Source organism: Ctenocephalides felis, unplaced genomic scaffold (assembly GCF_003426905.1).
Source record: "Ctenocephalides felis isolate EL2017-DRISC unplaced genomic scaffold, ASM342690v1 CF-g0.4_SCAFFOLD_00845, whole genome shotgun sequence".
In the NCBI taxonomy this organism is placed as follows: Eukaryota; Metazoa; Arthropoda; class Insecta; order Siphonaptera; family Pulicidae; genus Ctenocephalides; species Ctenocephalides felis.
This window is the reverse complement of record NW_020536999.1, coordinates 81,900,200-81,908,987: the sequence shown is the minus strand read 5'-3', so window position 1 is coordinate 81,908,987 and position 8,788 is coordinate 81,900,200.

Here is an 8,788-nt window from a genome sequence, read left to right as displayed (position 1 = left end):
TGAATTCCAATTTTTGCGTCCATAGTCGAGAGTTCGAATCCCACTTAAGGTTTTTATTTTTTTTATCATTTTCATTTCATATTTATAACTGCATGAGTTAACAATATTAAAATTAATTCAAATTTTAAATTGATTTTATATTTTTCATTGAATTCTATAATAAAGTCCCCTTTTAACGTGTATATAAATTTGATGTGATATCAGAAAAATTGATGTAAAATATTATAATTTCATATTAAGAACAACAATAATAAGAGTGAAAAAATATAATTTATTTGCATATAAAAACGAATATAAGTTTTACATTTGACTGGATGATACTTATCGCAAAAACCAAATAAAATTTTGTTTACATTCCTATGGGTTCCGTACCAATGTTCATCCGTTAGGCGGCAACGCGGCGCTTACGCGCTTTGACATTTCGTCTCTATGCAGTTAAAGCAGTACGATTGCTTTGAAAAAAAGTTCAGAATTTCAGTTGAAAACAGTTTTTTTTTAAAAAAAAAAATTCAAAAAAGTAATTGTTTATTTCTAAAAAAATTAATTGATTTGAAGTAAATTTTTTTTAAAAATGTTGATCGTTATTTTTTGGCTTAAGGCACGATTGGGGGCGCCCCACTAATTAATTTTTATATTTAAACCGCTTTTCATAGGCCTCTAATATTTTACCACGGTCAGTTTGGGCATAAAATCTACCATTGTGCCAAAATTCATCAAAATCCCAGACGAGCAACGCGCGGGTCCTCCTTGTTAGGAGCATGTCTTCGGTCACAAACACATGTCTTCGACTACGTTCTTCCGGTGAAGTTTTTGAAAAAAGTTCAATACACGTGGAGCGTTTGATACGCTAAAGTCAAGAACTAACTACCTCGAGCCTAAATGACGGTTTTCCAGTACCATTTCCTTGATTTTTGCGTCGTTTTCATCTATTGAAAACGTTGATGAATGGTCAGATCTTACATCTGTTCTCAACCCTTTCCCAATACTTTACCCACTCATAAACTAGTCTTTTTGATGAAGGTAACGCTCGCCATAGGCCTTTTGTAACTTTTTCTATTAATTGACATACAAAATTCTGTTCAAAATAAAAAATTTAGGGCAAAGCCTTTGATCGATAATTTTTTTGCTTGATTAATTTTTGCAACAATATAAAGGACAATTGTACACGGCAATTGTACAATGCCCAATATCAAATATTCGGCATGCTCCAGAGACCGAATACCGAATATTTGACAACTATTCGGCAGGTTTTTAGCACCTAAACTTGTTCGTATTAATGTAATTACTATTTGCAGTTGTTATGTTACTAACGTACTACATGTATATTCAGTTTTTATGCCTGCGCTTACAACGACTTTTCGATTACTTTTTCTCATTTGGAAAAATTGGCACCATTTATTCGGCCAAATACCGAATAGTTAAAATCAAAGAAGTTGCCGCCGCTCAGCGAAAATATTGTGTGTGTTTTATTTGTTATTTTTATTTAACTCTTTATCACAGCTTGGATGGATCTGTATATTTGGTAGTCTATAGTTTACATAATATGATATGAAGAAATGTTTTAAATTTTTCGACTTTTAAGATTATAAACGAACACGTGAAGAAGTTTTTTTCTCAATATGCAAAGAACACATTATTGTTATATGTTTATGTTAAGAATCATTTAACGGTTACATGTATGTTTGTATCTATATTCAATGAAGTCATTCATTATATTCCATCTAAGCATTTATAAATAAAAAGATATCATAGGCTCTTTATCGCAAAAAATATGAACAATATTTTTGGACAGTTTTCATTTAGATTTTATTATGATTGGCCTTCCCAATATATTAGAAATAATATTGTGTTTATAAAAAAAAATTAAATGTTTATGAAAGAAACAATTAGAAATATATTTATAAATATAAATGATAGTAGATACACTTTTGTAAATTTCTATTTCTTTTGTACTTTGTTCAATAGTTTAAATATTATATTTCATAATCATATATGTAAATTATTATTGTTAAAAATAAATGCTATTTGAAATTTAATCTAATTATTTTTATCTTCCAGTGGGGTAGTTATAGTAATGGGCCGAAAATCGAAAATATTTTTTTTTGCATTTCTCCACGTTTTGAAGGTTTCTGAACATTTTGGCATACCTCAGAGAAAATGGATTTGTTTCAATTTTTTTGTGGCTAAAGTTCTAAAATACTTTAAACAAATAATTTCAACTTTTCAATTCAGTTTATATAATTCTTATAAATATTAGAAAATGCTACAATATTTATAATAATCTAATTTTGTTATGGTGCGGGAAGTTCCAGCAATTTGCCATAAGGCACAATGCCATACACCACTAGTTCAATTTTGTATTCAAATCGTTTATATTTCTTTTATCTATAACTATAGTGTGCTCATATAACAAAAATTTATACGCAAGCTTTCACTGTTTTATTTGTAGAACAAAACCATTTGCTGTCATTGTTGACAAATCCAACTTCTACACGGAGATTCCGAGTAATTGGTTGATTATTAACAATGATGGTTCGTACAGCAAGTGCTGGTGGCCTTGCTGTACACCTGTAGAAAAAACACTACGGGTCTAATAATGAAACGTGTAGAGCCACAAGATAAATGGAATCAAGTATCTATGAAATTAGTTGGATTTTATGGTTAGAATATCATTACTGTAAGAGTAAAAGCAATCATCTTCTTTAAATGAAACATCTTTTAATACTTTTAGACAGCTATGAGTCAGCACGCAAGCGTGCTATGAGGTGATGAGGATTACACCTCAACAGAGGAGGAAAGAGGATTTATCAGCATTGATCGAGTCAAGGATTGAGGCCATAACAGGTAAAATTGTAGTGCATTAGACTTACTCACTTTTTAATGTTACAAATGAAGTGTTATTTGCTTTTATTGTAGCACCGATATTAATCAGAGAGAAGAGGAGGCATTCAGAGGGTCAGGAGGTTGAATCAATCACAAGTAATGTTCTTAGTTTTTATCAAATGTATTTTTCAAATTTAATAGTAATTTTTGTTTTTATTGCAGATCTTCAAGCTAATAAAAGAAAGGAGGCGGAGGTAGAGGATGTGTTTGAGGAGGAGCATTTTGCTGCTATTAAAAGTAATTGAATACTGGAGCTTAATGATTCTAGTCTTTATGAAATGTCTTTTTTAAATTCAATGGTATTTTTTAACTTCCCGTAGGGCAAGTTATAGTAATCGCAAAAAAATCGAAAATGAAAATTTTTACATTTCTCGACGTTTCAAAGGTTTCTGAATATTTTGGCATACCTTAGAAAAAATGGATGTATGTGTGTGTGTGTGTGTGTGTGTGTGTGTGTGCGTGTGTGTATGTATGTGCGGATACAAATTTTCGTCGACGATTTCGGGAACACCGATCAACCGATTTGAATAATTCAAAAAACATTCGATTCGTATTGATAAGGAGACGTGCTGATTAGTTTTTGGCGAAGTCAGGTCTAGCCGTTCCGAAGATACGGGGCAAAAAGTGCCGAAAACGGTAACTCAGTTTTTAAGAGAACGGAGCGTCAAATTTTCACAAAGGCAGGTCTAGCGGTTTCGGAGATCTAATGAAAAAAGTAAAAAAATGCCATTTGGCGGTCAAAAATGATCATTAGACATATGCACATCAAATTATCAGATATTTTATAGAGATTTTAACAATAAGTATAATTTTGGTTTACATTCCTATGAAATCCGTACCAATGTTTACGCGTTAGACGTCGACGCGGCGCTTACGCGGTTTGATATTTCGTCTTTTTGCAGTTAAAGCAGTACGATTGCTTTGAAAAAAAGTTTTGATCCTTCAAAATATGTCAAAATAAAGAAAACAATTTTTTTCAAAAAAAAAAAATAAAAAAAAAAAATTAAAAAAAAAATTTTTTTTCAAAAAAAAGTAATTGTTTGTCTAATTGTTTGTCAAAAATCTTATTTTTTTAAGTAAATTTTTTTCAAAAATGTTAATCGTTTTTAAAAAAATAATAATTTTTGGTACGGGAAGTTCCAGCAATTTGCCTTAAGGCACGATGCCTTAATTGCCTTAAGACAGAATTCCACTTACAGCTAGTTTTTGTAGGTCATCAAGCTAATAAAAGAAAGCAGGACGAGATAGGGGCGGTGTTTGAGGAAGAAGATGTTGGTGCTGTTCAAAGTAATTGAATACTGGAGCTTAATGATTTTAGTCTTTATCAAATGTATTTTTCAAATTCAATGGTAATTTTTGTTTTTATTGTAGCTCCTCAGATAATACAAGAAGGCAGGTCGAGATATAGGTGTTGTGCATGACGAACATGTTGTTGCTGCTAAAGGTAATTGATAACTGAAGCTTGTGCTCATGTTAGTAAATTAAATATAGACTTTCTAATTACAACAATTTTATTTCAGAAAGCTGCCCACATACTTGCCCTGGGATGGTTGCAATACAAGGTATATATTATCATATTGTTTAATATAATATATATATATATATTATAATTTTTATTTGATTTTAGCAACTCTTGATTTAATACTAAAGCGTATGATACGCTTGGAGGCAAAAAAAGATCAGCGACCAAAACAATCCGGCACAGCGTACATTGCCCAAAAATGAAGCGAATGTTTTTGATACTATCTTCCCTTTGAAGACGGTGAATGATGTTGAAATGGTGGAAAGAAAGATGGGCGAAGAAAATGGGGAGAAAATGGAATCTGATCTGGTACAAAATATATGAAATTATTTAAAGAGAAAAAATTAAATTTTATAAACGATTTTTTTAAAATTACAGGCTGATTTTGTTCTCATGCAGGGTGGCCGTGACATGAGTGATCATGCCACAAATGTTCTGAGTAAAATGATTACTGATGAATTAGCCATAAGATATTCATGGCTAGGAAGAAAAATAATTTGCCGACGCATAGGCTAAAAATTATTAATATCCCCAAAGGTAATATATACAGTACAACATCTTATGTTAACAATGTAACGCACTTTGTAACGCACTTGATGCGGAAATAGTAATCTTCAGGCAATGCATTTGATAAGGTTGCCGTAATGTAACAGGTAACAGATGTTATATAACTGCAATCTAATGGCAATGTAAAATTGTTAAGGGGGATAATAATCGCAAAAAATCGAAAATGAAAATTTTTATATATCTTACGTTTCAAAGGTTTCTGAATATTTTGGCATACCTTAGAAGAAATGGATATATGTGTGTGTGTTTGTATTTGTGTGTGTGCGTGTGTGTGTGTGTGCGGTTACAATTTTTTATCGACAATTTCGGGAACACCGATCAACCGATTTGAATAATTCAAAAAACATTCAATTCGTATCGATAAGGAGACGTGCTGATTAGATTTTGGCAAAGGCAGGTCTAGACGTTCCGGAGAAACGGGGCAAAAAGTGCCAAAAACGGTAACTCAGTTTTTAATTTTGATAATTCAGTTTTTAATTTTGATAATTCAAAAAACATTTTATTTGTTTTAACTAAATGAACAACTGGTGAAATTTTTGGGAAGGCAGGTTCAGCGGTTATGGACTCTCAATAAAAATAAGTTAAAAAATTGCCATTTGACGGTCAAAAATGTTTATTAGTACATCAAACTATCAGATATTTTATACAGATTTTAATAATGTGTACCTATGTTGTGTAAATTTTTTGCGTTTCGTACCAAGATTTTCAATTTTAAAATTCCTGTATATGATTCAAACAAATATCCTCGACATTTTCGACGGTATGGAATAACCGATTTGAATAATTTAAAAAACATTTGGTTCGTATTGATAAGGTAATTGACGTGCTGATTATTTTTTGGTGAAGGCAGGTATAGCCGTTGCAAAGATACGGGACAAAAAGTGCCAGAAACGGTAACTCAGTTTTTAAAAGAACGGAGCGTCCGATTTTAATAATTCAAAAACCATTTTACTTGTATTGGCGGAAGGCAGGTCCAGCGGTTATGGACTGTCAATAAAAATAAGTTGGCGGTCATTTGGCGGTCAAAAATGTTTATTGGACATATGTACATCAAATTATCAGATATTTTACAGAGATTTTAATGTTGTATACACATTTTGTGTAAATTTTTTTTGGGTTCCGTACCAAGATTTTTAATTTCAAAATTTACGTATATGGTTTAAACAAATGTCCTCGACATTTTCGACCGTATGGAATAACGAATTTGTATGATTAAAAAATCATTCGGTTCGTACTCGATCATAAGGCAATTTTGCCGTATGGAGAGTCGTAAAAGGTGTAAAGAACGGATTATCCGATGGTGTGCAAAAAATGCTCGTAAAGAAAATTTAGTAATTTTGAATATTTAAAATAAAAAATCAAAATTGTCAAAAAAAAATTCAAAGTTTCAAAAAATTCAAATTTTCAAAATTTTTCATCATTATCAAAAAAAACTTAATTTCGAAAAATTAAAAAAAAATATTTCTTACAAAAATTTGAGAATATTTCGAAAATTTAATTTTCGAAAAAATCGAATATTTTCAAAAATTTCAAAATTTTCAAAATATTAAAAAAAAAACATTTTTTTATATTTCAAAAAATTTTAAACTTGGAAAAAAATTCAAAATTTTGAAAAAATGTCTAAATTATAAAAAAATTCCAAATTATCAAATAAATCTAATTTAAAAAATGGACTCTTCCAAACGTACACATAAGTTGTTCATAAAATACGCTCATAGCCCAATTTAAAAAGCACTTATAAATTTACAGTATGTATTTATAATAAATAATCTATTTGAAAATCTTCAGAACAATTATTGATTATTTTCATTCCTCGTATGTTTAATTACGGTACAGAAAGTTCCAGCAAATTGCCTTAAGGCACGTTGCCATGCGCCCTACTAGTTATATTTGATATTCACTTATTATATTGTGATTATTGTATGCGGTTACTGGTTTATATATTTAATGGGATAATTTTAAATAATATGGAATGGTCAAATGACGTAATTTTGGTATTCATAAATGAAAAGGAGAGGTTTTCTATATTGTGAAAAACTAAAGATGCATTTTATAAAATCACTAGGAAAAAAACGTTTACGTTCGTTTGGAATGATTCGTCTTCCTTCGCGTTCATTCTACTTCGTATTTTGTTCATCGTATTCGTTCGTGCTCGTTCGTTAGGTGAGGACGCACCTTTAGGTAAATGGATTTATGTGTGTGTATGTTTATGTGTATTTGTATGTTTGGATATTATTTTTCGTCCACGATTTCGGGAGCATTGATTAACCGATTTGAATGATTCAAAAAATATTCAATTCCTTTTGATAAGCAGACGTGTTGATTAGTGTGTGGGGATCATCCACATATATTTCTACTTGAATAACTCAAATATTATAATATAATATTATTTGTTATATAAGATATATTACATTGAAATTATAATTAATTTATTATTTTCTTCTTCTGGCTGGCTACTGTCCGTGGTCCCAGGTCAGTAGTTGTTGACTCCATGAATGGTTGCGGTGAAAGAGAATTAATCTGTGTTGCGCTATGCGTTAAATACCCTCAGCGCCAAGGAGTGGGGATGTCTAAAGTATATGTCGTGGTGCCATCTGGTGCAACGTGGGCGGGTCCCACAAGCGGTGACAATTGAAGTTGAGGCATAACTGGTGACGCCATCAGTTGTCAAACCTCTTATATAGATGGTTCCCACAGGAGCCCCCCGCGGAGACTGGAGGTCATGGTATTCGAAAATGAACTTTTCGGCCTGATCGAGTGAAATAGTTGTTCTCTGCTTTGGTCTACTGGATCTGCGATGATGTAGGCTGGTTTGATGCGATCGATAGACACCCGTGTACTGCCTTTCTGTGTTCGTATGGTTACTGTTTTATCATCTCTCTTAAGAACTTCGTATGGACCTTGATATGATTGTTGGAGTGACTTCCTGATAGTATCGTCGTGGAGGAATAAATGGTTTGTTGTTTGTGTGTTTACTAGATTTACTTGGTTGAAGATGCGCTACGTGTTGTCGAAGTCTCGAAAGTATTTCAGCCGGATGTCTTAAATTTTGAGAATTTTTTTGTAATTCAAAATTTTTCCAGGAAGGCGAAGTGATTAACCATACACCATTTCAGATGCTGACGTCTTGATATCAGGTTTGTAAGCGTTTCGAATGCCTAATAGAATTAGCGGAAGTGCTTCCAATCAGAGATTGTAGCACATTATCGCAGCCTTGAGTTGTCGATGGAAGCGTTCTATTAGTCCGTTGGAACATGGATGATAGCTGCAAGTCCTGATCCTAATGGTACCTGTCAATTTGTTTAATGATCTGAATAATTCAGATTCAAATTGAGTATCTCGATCAGTCGTTATTTTGACTGGAGCTCCAAAACGGGATATCCAGCATGATAAAAATCCAACCGTTACTTCTTCTGCAGATATTCCTTGTAGTGGGTATACTTCTGGCATTTGGTAAATCGGTCAATGGCTGTCAAACAATATTTATAAGAGTTAACAGAAGGTAAAGGACCAATTATATCGATGTGTACATGTGCAAATCTTGCTGTTGGCAAGGGAAATGTTCCGTGAGGTGCTTGTACATGCCGTCTTATTTTGGATTTTTGACAATCCTGACATGCTCTACTCTAGCCCTACATACGTACCGTACAGAAATAAGTGCGAAGATGCTCGTATCCCAGGGTGACTCAAACCATGTAATGGAGTTAATATTTGCTCCGCAATGGTGCCGGGATATAAGGCCGTGGCTGTGCCGTCGCCGTGTCGCAAACAAATTTATGTTTGTGCCTGGTACTGGAATTTTTTCTAATTGTAGTT